Source organism: Anomaloglossus baeobatrachus, chromosome 8 (assembly GCF_048569485.1).
Source record: "Anomaloglossus baeobatrachus isolate aAnoBae1 chromosome 8, aAnoBae1.hap1, whole genome shotgun sequence".
In the NCBI taxonomy this organism is placed as follows: Eukaryota; Metazoa; Chordata; class Amphibia; order Anura; family Aromobatidae; genus Anomaloglossus; species Anomaloglossus baeobatrachus.
In genome coordinates this window covers 210,577,729-210,591,839 of record NC_134360.1, presented here as the reverse complement: position 1 = coordinate 210,591,839, position 14,111 = coordinate 210,577,729, and the positions used below count along the sequence as shown (strand labels likewise).

At 48.2% G+C, this 14,111-nt stretch overlaps 1 long non-coding RNA gene across 1 annotated transcript in view; it reads left to right on the top strand.

Annotated features, from left to right (window-relative positions):
- The first annotated feature begins 11,303 nt into the window (after positions 1 to 11,303).
- Positions 11,304 to 14,111, top strand: part of LOC142249430 (uncharacterized) — an 83,175-nt gene continuing 80,367 nt past the window's right edge. Inside the window, exon 1 of the long non-coding RNA XR_012725047.1 lies at positions 11,304 to 11,512. This is a non-coding gene — a long non-coding RNA (uncharacterized LOC142249430). The remainder of the gene's footprint in view (positions 11,513 to 14,111) is intronic.

The following is a 14,111-nucleotide window of genomic DNA, read 5'->3' as shown; positions in this document are numbered from 1 at the left end:
ATGCTTTTATTATAAATATGTGACACCTAAATAGGAAAGGGTTCTTTACAGTTAGAGCGGTCAGACTGTGGAATACACTACCACAAGAGGTAGTAATGGCAGATACTATAACAGCTTTTAAAAAAGGGCTGGATGATTTCCTCAGTACACAAAACATTGTTGGCTATAAATGACTTAGTGACTAAATGTAGAACTGGTGGAGGAAGGTTGAACTAGATGGACCTAGGTCTTTTTTCAACCTAAGTAACTATGTAACTATGACATGTGCCTTTCATGATAAGTTATTGTAACATGTTTTAATCCCTCATGGCTGCAGTACTGCCAATGGTCACAGGAGGTCACTTTTCTCCTGTTCACTCCTGTATAGTACTGAGTGAGGGTTGAGGTCTGTTTAATGACAGAAAGCAGGGAAAGGGACAGTTATGGCAAAGTTAACTGCAGAGCTGGGCCACAGTGGGGTGGAGTAAGGAGATATATGGGAGGAAATAGTTTCCGGTTTAGTGGTTGTTGTGTAGTTGAAGCAAAAGAAAGAGGTCACACAAAGAAGGTGGAAGAGAGGACCAGGCTCGGGAATACAGATGTAACTATCCAGAGGAATGGCGCAAAGAGGGATTCCTCACAGGCAAGCTTTGTGAAAAAGTGCAGATACGTTGTCAGGCCAGCGGAAAAGGGGACCTTAGTGAAGAAGGGATGCCCTGCTGAAGGACAGTGGCACAGAGGCAGCAACTCTAAGAGAAGTCCTTAGAAAGTAGCATAATAGTGTCGACGGTATCATAGTGACAGCAAAAGAAGTGGACCTGTGTGGTTGTATGTCGGTAGGATGCAGACAAACCAGCCTCCACCTTACTCCATGGCAACTTCTGTAGAAAAGAATAAAATCATGTCTGGGAGAGCCGGTCTATGTTAGAGTGGAAAATGGATGATGTATAGTGTGGCGCCCCTGAGGCTTCAGACGCCACAGAGGTACTGCATCTCAGCCAGAGGTATGGTGCCCCATCCTGGGTAAGGAAGAGGTCATCCACCGATAGACACGAAACACAATAACTCTCTCTCAGCAACACCTCATCAGACCATGGTAAGGGCCTTGTGACAGTCCGAGGCCAGGCTGGAGCCTAGTGAGTTGGAGCAGCCTGTAGAAAGAGGAGTCGAGAAGGAGCAGTGGAGGAGTGAACACCTGTGGTCTGGAGCTGGTGCAGCTCGGCCCGGGTACAAGAGAGAGGGCGTCCTAGAGCCCACGGGGTGTGCACCATACCCCCGTGGTCTCGAACCACATACAGCATATTGGAGTGGAGGGACTTGCCGCAGACGGGGATCCGGTCCCTAGACTAGATGAGAAGAACCAACATCCTTATCTAGTAAAACCAGAGGCTAAGGATACAGCTAGTACCGAATCCAACTCCGCACATGAATCCGCTGGAAGGTGACCATATAAGTCCAAGGGACAGAACTTCAAGCCACCCTGTAGGGTTCGCGAACACCGGCTCAGGACACTGTGTGCGTAGGCACGGGACGGGGGGAGAGAAGTCAGCGCAGGAAGACAACCAGGGAAGGAACATAAGAAGGGTGCATCGGTCTTGACCTCTGAACTACCAGAGATTGACAGGAGCCCATCACAGTGGAACCCAGCATCCAAAGGCAGTCACTGACTAGTTGTGTTACCTTGGAACCTGCTACAGTGATTAAAAACTTTGAGACTGCATCCCTGTGTCGCACTGTTATTCGTCTGCGCCACCAGTCCTGCACCCCCGCCATCTCCTACTACCATCTCCATCAGCCCTGGGACCCAGCTCTACCTGTGGAGAGCTATACCAACTCAGCTGCGTCACCATCTGACCCAGATGCCCCATCTCTGGCTATCTCTGGCCGAGTACCACAGGTGGCGTCACAAATAACTTTCATCATCCCTTGTATATAATTCTCCTTTTTATAACGACACCGCCGGGGTCACGGAACCGGGGCTTGCTGCCGCGACATCCCACCCAAGACAAAGGACCAGCCCGGTATCGAGTGCCCCATGGCCCCGGTGCGTGCGTGTCAATTACTTGCTAGATCACTGGGGGTTCCAGCAGCCAGAATTATCACCATCCTATTCATAGGGAATAACTTACTATTTTAGAAATAACGCCTTAAAGTTGTCGGGTTTAGGTAAAAAATCTGCAGTCACTTTTTGTGACTGTAGACTGCCAAATCGTGACAGCGTACAGTGTGGTATTTCTGGCGGGAGTGGGCAATCTCGTGACTGTATGTCATTTGCATACTTGCTAGTTTTTATCACCAGATGCTGATGTTTCAATCTGTATGTGGTGATGATGAAGATGGCAGGACCAGACTCTCTGGGCAGTGCAGGTTTTGCCCAACCAGAGATACCAGCATGGCTTGGACCTCTAGTGCCCCCAAGTCTGGCAGTATGTGTGCGGGTGTTGTAGTAGGAGTAATCAGTTCTCTGCTCTAAGCAATGAAATAGCACATGCCCGGTCTCTTGCTTCGTATGGACCTTATACAAAATCTCTTGGTGTATTTTTCCTGTTTTGTTCCTGGCCGCAGCTTATATTTTGACTATCCATATGTATTTTGATTCACTCACTGACTTTGTCTTCCTAGTACTTACTTGGCTTTCGCCTTGCTAAATAAACTGAGGGTGAAGAAGCTGGACTGGCCAAGCATCTCCAGACCTAAACCCTATTGAGCATCTGTGGGGCCTCCTCAAATGGAAGGTGGAGGAGCGCAAGATCTCTAACATGCACCAGCTCCATGATGTCATCATAGAAGATGGAAGAGGATCCAGCGGCTCCTATGAAGCTGTAGGGACCTCTATGCCCAAGAGAGTTAAAATAAGAGCTTGAAAATAATGGTGGCCACACAATATATGGACACTTTGGGCACAATTTGTCCAGCTTTGTTTATGGGTGTACTCACTTTTGTTGCCAGAGGTTTATACATTGATGTCTGTGTGTTGAGTTATTTAGAGGCCATCAAATTTACACTGTTATACAAGCTGTACACTGACTACTGTACATTGTATCTAAAGGCTGATTTACACACAATGATATCGCTAGCGATCTCGTTATCGATGTGACACGCCCAGATCGTAGTTACGATTTGCCGAGATCGCACATAGGTTGTTTTGTAGCGGTCACACGTACACATCTCACAAACTACGCTACATCGTTCAACGATATATTGTTTGCCCAAGGCGGTCGTGTGGATGTTGTTCGTCGTTGGCAAGGTGTCAAACGTAGCAATATGTCTGCTGCGTTCCAAACGACGAACAATATTTTGAAACCGAACGACGTGTCAACGATCAACGATTTTCACCCTATTTGCGATCGTTCGGAGTCGCACCTAGGTGACACACGCAATGACGTCGCTAATGATGACGGAAGTGCGTCACAAAAACCGTAACCCTGACGACATATCATCAGATAAATCGTAGAGTGTAAAGCGGTCTTAAATGTCAGATCTTCAGTGTTCTCCCATGCAAAGATATAATAAAATATGTAGAAAACTGTGACAGGTGTACTCACTTTTGTGATATACTGTATATACCTAAACTAATTTTATTAGCTCTAAAATAGTCATGTAGCGACAAGTCTCAAACAAGTCAAACAAATGTATTAGTCTGAGGATCACTGTTTTGCAGCAACAGTCACTTAGTAACCTTAAGGGGGCTTTACACACTGCGACATCGCTAATGCGGAGTTGTTGGGGTCACGGAATTTGTGACGCACATCCGGCCGCATTAGCGATACCGTAGCGTGTGACACCGATAAGGGTTTTTGCATCGTTGCAAAAACGTGCAAAATCGCTAATCGGTGACATGGGGGTCCATTCTTAAAAATCGTTACTGCAGCAGTAACGAAGTTGTTCCTCGTTCCTGCGGCAGCACACATCGCTGTGTGTGACGCCGCAGGAACGAGGAAGCTCTCCTTACCTGCCTCCCGGCTGCTATGCAGAAGGAAGGAGGTGGGCGGGATGTTCGTCCCGCTCATCTCCGCCCCTCCGCTGCTATTGGGCGGCGGTTCAGTGACGCTTCAGTGACGTCGCTGTGACGCCGCACGGACCGCCCCCTTAGAAAGGAGACGGTTCGCCGGTCACAGCGACGTCACCGGACAGGTAAGTATGTGTGACGGCTCTGGGCGATGTTGTGCAGCACGGGCAGCGATTTGCCTGTGTCGCGCAACAGATGGGGACGGGTACCCACACTAGGGATATCGGGACCGATATCGCAGTGTGTAAAGTAGCCTTTAGTCATTACAATTATGGAAATATCAAACATTTAGATTTAGTTTGTACATTCTTCGTCCACTATATTTTTTTACTGTTTTCTTTTCTGCATAAACTATATGTTTCTATTTAAAATATATCAGCATAATCACATTTACATCTGTTTGTGAGGTCTAAAGGTAGCTTTACACGCTACGATATTGCTAGCAATTTCTAGCGATATCAAGCGTGTAAGTTCCCGCCCCCGTCGCCCATGTGATATTGTGTGATCGCTGCCGCTGCGAACATTATCGCTACGGTAGCGTCACACGCACTTACCTGGTCGTCGTCGTCGCTGTGACTGCCGAACAATCCCTCCCTCAAGGGGGAGGGACGTTCGGCGTCACCGCGACGTCACTAAGCGGCCGGCCAATCAAAGCAGAGGGGCGGAAATGAGCGGGACGTAACATCCCGCCCACCTCCTTCCATACGCATTGCAGCCGGTGGCAGGTAAGGAGACGTTACTCGCTCCTGCGGTGTCACATAGCGATGTGTGCTGCCACATGAGTGATGAACATGGATAAGCAACCCTTACCGATTTTTGAGTTTGGGACGACCTCTCCATGGTGAACGATTTTCACCATTTTTGAGGTCGCTTAAGGTCGCTGGTGTCACACGCTGCGATATCGTTAATGACACCGGATGTGCGTCACTAACAACGTGACCCCGACGATAAAACATTAACAATATCGTAGCGTGTAAAGCCACCTTTAGACTTTTCCATAGAGATACCATTGATCACCAGTACCACAGGTAGTCTTTCCCAGGGCTGGCACTCACACTGGTGATGTGACGCTTGGTATGGGGGAATATCAGACGCAGGGGCGTAACGATCGCGGTCGCAGAGGTCGCCACTGCGACTGGGCCCGCAGGATTATAGGGGCCCGGCAGCCGCTCTGCAGAGCCGGCTGCCGGGCCCCTATGTGTAGTGCCGCTATGTAGTGGCCGACTGTGAGATCGTTAGGGGGCCGGCCTGTGAGTCAGGGGGGCCCAGTGTCTGCAGGGGGCAGAGGGGCCCCTGACCTGGAGAGGCCACCAGGCGTTCCTGACCTGCTGCAGAGGAGATGTGCTCCTGCACGGCAGACGGAAACCATCCCTACCAGGACCTGCGATGATGTCACGCCCATGTGACTGTGTGGGAGGAGACACAGGATGCCGGGAGAAAGCAGGAGAAGATACTTCGAGCACATGAGTGGTAATGAGAAAAGAGGGGACATGAGGGGAGGGGCTGCAGGGTGAGTGGGATATGAGGGCTGCAGACTGTGACAGAAGCATGTGAAGGGTGCAGAGTGTTTGAGCGGGGTAAGTTGGGGTACAGGCAGGGTGAGATATGTGGGTCAGGGTGTGTGTGTGATATGGGGGTGCAGGCTGTATAGGGAGCAGGGTGTGTGACATATGGGGGCAGGGGCGTAACTACCGCAGTCGCAGGGGTCAGAAGGAGCTGAGAGGTACTTGTTTTTTTATTTTGCTGGCTGCATGACACATATAGGCCCGGGAAAGCTGCCTGCATGATACATGGAGGCCCTGGTGGGGCTGGCTGGCAGGCTGCATTACACATAGAAGCCCTGGGGGGGCTGGCTGTATGACACATGGAGGCCCTGGGGGGGCTAGCTGCATGACACATGGAGGCCCTGGGGGGGCTGGCTGCATAACACATGGAGGCCCTGGGGGAGCTGGCTGCATGACACCTGGGGGGGGGCTGGCTGCATGACACATGGAGGCCCTGGTGGGGCTGGCTGGCAGGCTGCATTACACATAGAAGCCCTGGGGGGGCTGGCTGTATGACACATGGAGGCCCTGGAGGGGCTGGCTGCATGACACATGGAGGCCCTGGGGGGGCTGGCTGTATGACACATGGAGGCCCTGGAGGGGCTGGCTGCATGACACATGGAGGCCCTGGGGGGGCTGGCTGCATGACACATGGAGGCCCTGGGGGGGCTGGCTGCATGACACATGGAGGCCCTGGAGGGGCTGGCTGCATGACACATGGAGGCCCTGGGGGGGCTGGCTGCATGACACATGGAGGCCCTGGGGGGGCTGGCTGCATGACACCTGGGGGGGGGGGGGGCTGGCTGCATGACACCTGGGGGGGGTGGCCGGCTGCATGACACATGGAGGTCCTGGGGAAGCTGGCTGCATGACACATGGAGGCCCTGGGGGGGCTGGCTGCATGACACCTGGGGGGGGCTGGCTGCATGACACCTGGGGGGGGGCTGGCTGCATGACACATGGAGACCCTGGGGGGGCTGGCTGCATGACACATAGAGGCCCTGGGGGGGGCTGGCTGCATGACGCATAGAGGCCCTGGGGGGGCTGGCTGCATGACGCATAGAGGCCCTGGGGTGGCTGGCTGCATGACACATATAGGCCCGGGGGAAGCTGGCTGCATTACACATGGAGGTCCTGGTGGGGCTGGCTGCATGACACATGGAGGCCCTGGTGGGACTGGCTGCATAATACATGGAGGCCTGGGGGTGCTGGCTGCATTATACATGGAGGTCTATGGGGCTGCATTATAATACATATGGGACTATGGGGGCTACATTATAATATATGGAGGACTATGGAGGCTACCTTACACATGGTCTGTGGGGGTGCATTATAAAGCATGGGGGACTGTGGTGCAGTATAAAATATGGAGAACTATGGGAAATGCATTATAATACATGGAGGACTATGGGGTGCATTCTAAGATATGACGGGTTATGTGGGACCCTTTATACTATATGGAAGGCTATGTGGGGGCCATTATAGTATTTGGAGAACTATATACGAGGGAGGAAAAAGATACAAGTATGGGATGGGAATGTTTTGTGCTGAGGGAAAAGGCTCTTTCCCATGCTCTGCTATACATCTCTCAGCACCCAGCTTTCCCATGCTCTGATATACATCTCTCAGCACCCAGCTTTCCCCTGCTCTGATATACATCTCTCAGCACCCAGCTTTCCCATGCTCTGATATACATCTCTCAGCACCCAGCTTTCCCATGCTCTGCTATATATCTCTCAGCACCCAGCTTTCCCATGCTCTGCTATACATCTCTCAGCACCCAGCTTTCCCATGCTCTGATATACATCTCTCAGCACCCAGCTTTCCTCTGCTCTGATATACATCTCTCAGCACCCAGCTTTCCCATGCTCTGATATACATCTCTCAGCACCCAGCTTTCCCATGCTCTGCTATACATCTCTCAGCACCCAGCTTTCCCATGCTCTGCTATACATCTCTCAGCACTCAGCTTTCCCATGCTCTGCTATACATCTCTCAGCACCCAGCTTTCCCATGCTCTGCTATACATCTCTCAGCACCCAGCTTTCCCATGCTCTGATATACATCTCTCAGCACCCAGCTGTCCCATGCTCTGATATACATCTCTCAGCACCCAGCTTTCCCATGCTCTGATGTACATCTCTCAGCACCCAGCTTTCCCATGCTCTGATATACATCTCTCAGCACCCAGCTTTCCCATGCTCTGATATACATCTCTCAGCACCCAGCTTTCCCATGCTCTGATATACATCTCTCAGCACCCAGCTTTCCCATGCTCTGATATGGGAAAGCTGGGTGCTGAGGGAAAGATGCATGACAGAGGGATTTTAGATCATGGGAAACCTGGGTGCTGTGGGTAAAAGCCAAGTGTCAGCATCATTATCCCGTAACCTAAGTGTTGTGTACATGGAGGGGGGCCCCGGTCCAAAGTTTGCACCAGGGCCCATCAAACTCTAGTTACGCCACTGATCAGACGAATGGCAAAAGGGGGGAAAGGGAAACCTTGTCTCTGGGAAAGAGGAAGATAGTGACCCCTGGTATCATCTACAAATGGCGCCTGACTCTCCTGACGTCCCTAGATAGGTTCCACACCTATGCGCTGATCAGGATACCTAGGCCCTGGCTGACCCTGAAATAAGCTCTAGGTAGTGACCAGACGGGATGAGCACCAGTCAACCCCACTAAGACCTAGAGAACACACAGGGAAAACAAACAGGGGAATGCAAATGGACAACTTATCTGCAAGGTGACTTTGGAAGAACTACAGCAAAATACAACAAAATGTTACATAGGTTGAAAAAAGACCTAGGTGCATCTAGTTCATCCTTCCTCCACCAATTATACATTTTGTCACTAAATCATTTATAACCGACAATGTTGTGTTTACTGAGGAAATCATCCAGCCCTTTTTAAGCTGTTATAGTATCTGCCATTACTACCTCTTGTGGTCGGCATTCCACAGTCTGACTGCTCTAACTGTAAAGAACCCTTTTTCTATTTAGCTGCCGGAATCGCTTTTCGACAGTAGATTTCAGGCCAACTGCTTGTAATCTGGGTAGCCTAAGAGTAAACTATCACCAGCAACAAATTAAGGGGAAATGAAGACACATATAGACACAGGGAGTGGTGGTAAGATTTGCAACTGGACTGCCAACATATTATTATTATTATTTATTATTATAGCGCCATCAATTCCATGGCGCTTTACATGTGAAAGGGGTATACATAATAGGAAAAAGTACAATAATCATAAACAATACAAGGCACAGACTGGTACAGGAGGAGAGAGGACCCTGCCCGCGAGGGCTCACAGTCTACAAGATCCGCAGGGTCCAAAAGGGAAAGCGTTATCCCTAACAGAGAGGATACATAGAACTCCATTCACACCAAAGAAGAAAAAATGGAATATCAAGGAGCATTTTGTGCTACTAAACACAGCGACCTTCTGTAGCCGGACACCACAGGGTCCACCATGGGAGAAGACGACTGAAGAATGGAGCAGAAAGGAGAGGGTCTCTACAGTTGAGGACCAGGCAAGCAGAGTATGCTTTTTTATTTTTTAATCATTTATTATGCACTGGGATCTGGGGTCTGGAGAGACCTCACAACATAATAAGTCATATTCGATTTGCAGCAAATACATTTGATGAAAATCAAATTTAATTTCAAAATTTGAGGCCGATGTGCCAAATCGAATTTCAGCAGATTTACTAATGGACACCAATATCATACAGTGCCTACAAGTAGTATTCAACCCCCTGCAGATTTAGCAGGTTTACACATTCGGAATTAACTTGGCATTGTGACATTTGGCCTGTAGATCAGCCTGGAAGTGTGAAATGCACTGCAGCAAAAAAGAATGTTATTTCTTTTTTTATTTTTTTTTTTTTTTTTAAATTGTGAAAAGTTTATTCAGAGGGTCATTTATTATTCAACCCCTCAAACCACAAGAATTCTGTTTGGTTCCCCTAAAGTATTAAGAAGTATTTCAGGCACAAAGAACAATGAGCTTCACATGTTTGGATTAATTATCTCTTTTTCCAGTCTTTTCTGACTAATTAAGACCCTCCCCAAACTTGTGAACAGCACTCATAAATGGTCAACATGGGAAAGACAAAGGAGCATTCCAAGGCCATCAGAGACAAGATCGTGAAGGGTCACAAGGCTGGCAAGGGGTACAAAACCCTTTCCAAGGAGTTGGGCCTACCTGGCTCCACTGTTGGGAGCATCATCCGGAAGTGGAAGGCTTATGGAACTACTGTTAGCCTTCCACGGCCTGGACAGCCTTTGAAAGTTTCCACCCGTGCCGAGGCCAGGCTTGTCCGAAGAGTCAAGGCTAACCCAATGACAACAAGGAAGGAGCTCCGGGAAGATCTAATGGCAGTGGGGACATTGGTTTCAGTCAATACCATAAGTAACGTACTCCACCGCAATGGTCTCCATTCCAGAGAGAGCCCGTAAGGTACCTTTACTTTCAAAGCGTCATGTCAAGACTCGTCTACAGTTTGCTCATGATCCCTTGGAGGACTCTGAGACAGACTGGTTCAAGGTTCTCTGGTCTGATGAGACCAAGATCGAGATCTTTGGTGCCAACCACACACGTGACGTTTGGAGACTGGATGGCACTGCATACGACCCCAAGAATACCATCCCTACAGTCAAGCATGGTGGTGGCAGCATCATGCTCTGGGGCTGTTTCTCAGCCAAGGGGCCTGGCCATCTGGTCCGCATCCATGGGAAGATGGATAGCACGGCCTATCTGGAGATTTTGGCCAAGAACCTCCGCTCCTCCATCAAGGATCTTAAGATGGGTCGTGATTTCATCTTCCAACAAGACAACGACCCAAAGCACAAAGCCAAGAAAACCAAGGCCTGGTTCAAGAGGGAAAAAATCAAGGTGTTGCAGTGGCCTAGTCAGTCTCCTGACCTTAACCCGATTGAAAACTTGTGGAAGGAGCTCAAGATTAAAGTCCACATGAGACACCCAAAGAACCTAGATAACTTGGAGAAGATCTGCATGGAGGAGTGGGCCAAGATAACTCCAGAGACCTGTGCCGGCCTGATCAGGTCTTATAAAAGACGATTATTAGCTGTAATTGCAAACAAGGGTTATTCCACAAAATATTAAACCTAGGGGTTGAATAATAATTGACCCACACTTTTATGTTGAAAATGTATTAAAATTTAACTGAGCAACATAACTTGTTGGTTTGTAAGATTTATGCACCTGTTAATAAATCCTGCTTTTGTTTGAAGTTTGCAGGCTCTAACTTATTTGCATCTTATCAAACCTGCTAAATCTGCAGGGGGTTGAATACTACTTGTAGGCACTGTAAATATATGACAGTAGAAATCTGTTGGACGTTATTTCACGTGTTACAGATTTATCAGACCACAATTTTTTTATACATATACGTTGTACAGTTGGGACAGTTTATGGAATAAAAATTCCATCCAGAAGACATTTGCATGACCACCGCTACTGTATTTCCACAAGAATTTAGACTCTTCTTCCTCTTAATTATAATGGACACTATTTTCCATTTCTGTAAAGTTAAACAGTTCATTCTCAACTTGAGAACTTTTCTAGACGCTCCTCGTGTGTCGTCATTCCCTGGCCGAGCCCTGTAAATTTAGGCTAGTTACATCAGAGGAAGGCTCCTTGGCAGGCCGCCATCTAGAGATAAGTAATGGCATGCACAAGCATGAGAAATACGCAACACAAAGGGTAAGCGAGCTTTAGACAGGGCAGCATTACTCACAAGAAGCCACAGGTACCAGTGAGCAATGGGAGGGAAGCTCTGAAGGAAATGTACAGGGGAGAGGCAAGGGAGGGGAGCGGAGCGGACCTATGAGAAGACTGACAGCCTTGTGGAAGAAAATACAGTCTCTTATTATTTCCTTAACGTATCCGCAGAGCAAGTGAAGTGAACTTTTACAAAGTTTTCTGTAGTGTATGGATCTAACATTGATCAGAAAGGTAAGTCCTGTCCTGTACAGCTGACTATGACATTAACTAACTAGCCGTCTATCTTCTTGTGCCATAGTAACCCGGATAAAACTTTCTGGCTGTCATTCATTGCCACTCCTTTTAAATAGAGCAAGTTACTAATAGTTACAGAAGTTAAAAATATATTTTTGATTGTCGTTTATGTTGTTTTATGTTATTTTTTTGTTTGTTTGTTTTATGTTGTTTTCTATTTGTTTTATGCTGCTTTTTTGTTTACTCTCAGGTTATTTTGTATTTGTTTTATGCTGCTTTTTTGTGTAGTTTTAGGTTGTTTTCTATTTGTTTTATGCTGCTTTTTTGTGTACTCTTAGGTTATTTTGTATTTGTTTTATGTCACTTTTTTGTGTAGTTTTAGGTTGTTTTCTATTGGTTTTATGCTGCTTTTTTGTGTAGTTTTAGGTTGTTTTCTATTTGTTTTATGCTGCTTTTTTTGTGTAGTCTAAAGGGGGCTTTACACACTGCGACATCGCTAATGCGATCTTGTTGGGGTCACGGAATTCGTGACGCACATCTGGCCGCATTAGCGATGCCGTTGCGTGTGACACCTATGAGCGATTTTGCATCGTTGCAAAAACGTGCAAAATCGCTCATCGGTGACATGGGGGTCCATTCTCGATTATCGTTACTGCAGCAGTAACGAAGTTGTTCCTGCGGCAGCACACATCGGTACGTGTGACGCCACAGGAACGAGGAAGCTCCCCTACCTGCCTCCCGTCCACAATGCGGAAGGAAGGAGGTGGGCGGGATGTTACGTCCCGCTCATCTCCGCCCCTCCGCTGCTGTTGGGCGGCGGTTCAGTGACACTGCTGTGACGTCACTGTGACGCCGCACGGACCGCCCCCTTAGAAAGGAGGCGGTTCGCCGGTCACAGCGACGTCGCTAGGCAGGTAAGTATCTGTGACTGCTCTGGGCGATGTTGTGCGCCATGGGCAGCGATTTGCCCGTGTCGCACAACAGATGGGGGCGGGTACCCACGCTAGCGATATCGGTACCGATATCGCAGTGTGTAAAGTGGCCTTGTTTTCTATTTGTTTTATGTTGCTTTTTTTGTGTAGTCTCAGGTTGTTTTCTATTTGTTTTATGCTGTTTTTTTTGTCTAGTCTTAAGAGTGCTTTACATGCTGCGATGTCGCTAGCGTTAGCACCCGTCCCCGTCGTTGGAGTGATATGTGGTGATTGCTGCCGTAGCGAACATTATCGCTACGGCAGCGTCACACGCACATACCTGGTCAGCAACGTCGCTGTGACGCCCGAACAATCCCTCCCTCAAGGGGAAGGTGCGTTCGGCGTCATAGCGACGTCACTGCAGCGTCACTAAGCGGCCAGTCAATAGAAGCGGGGGGGCGGAGATGAGCAGGACGTAACATCCCACCCACCTCCTTCCTTCCGCATTGCCGGTGGACGCAGGTAAGGCGATGTTCGTCACTCCTGCGGTGTCACACACAGCGATGTGTGGTGCCGCAGGAACGAGGAACAGCATCGCTACTAAGCAGACTACGATTTTGTTTTTGGACAACCTCTCCAACACCAACGATTTTTGTCTCTTTTGCGATCGTTTAAGTTCGCTCTTATGTGTCACATGCTGCGATGTCGCTAACGATGCCGGATGTGCGTCACAAACACCGTGACCCTGACGATAAATCGCTAACGATGTTGCAGGGTGTAAAGCACCCTTTAGGTTGTTTTCTATTTGTTTTATGTTGTTGTTACGGTTGATTTTTCTTTTATGTTGGTTTTATGCCAGTTTGCGTTTGTTTACTTCCACACCATCTGGAATAGAGTGTTAAGAATCAGCCTAGACAGAGAAGCTGTGGTTTACCATCCCTTGTAGAACCATAAAGTGGAGCATGCCTTGTTGACATACAGCATGCTATAATCTTGCAAGAACAACATTGCAGCAGGTTGTTGACCCTTCATGGTTGCCAGTTGTCCTTATGTATTATGTATGCTGTGACTTGTTACAGGTGAGGGGAAGCAGCATACATGCAATGTCGTTCGCTTGTGTATGGATTTACAGAGGATCTTTGGATCAATTCCATCAGGACGTGTCTGGGTGCACACGCTGAGTTTTTTGTTGCAGATTTGGTGCAGTTTATCTTGCAGATTGTGGCGCAAAGCTGCATTCATATCCTTATGCCAGCAAAGTCAATGCGAATTCTGAACTGCTGTGCACACGTTGCACCTTTTTTCCCTGCAGTTTTGGGTGCAGAACAAATCTGTAGGATGTCAATTGTTGGTGCATTTTTCCTGTGGTTTTTTTTAGCCCTTCCAGGCATTGATTTCACACAAAAAACGCATGGCAAAAGAATGCAACAAAAAGCTCACCAAAAATGCACCAAAGTGTGTTGCTCTGCCACAAGGTGTGTTTTTTGGTGCAGAAAATGTCTATAAATAATCTGTAGCGTGTGCACATACCCTAATACTGGAGCAGATGTAGTGCTCACAATGCCAAATATGCACTTACATACTCACTTAAAATTCAGCCCTCTCCCCCTCATTAGCAATGTTCCCAATTGCAATGGGGGTGTTATATCATAACCCTCAAAAATCGTTTTGGGGTATTTACTTAC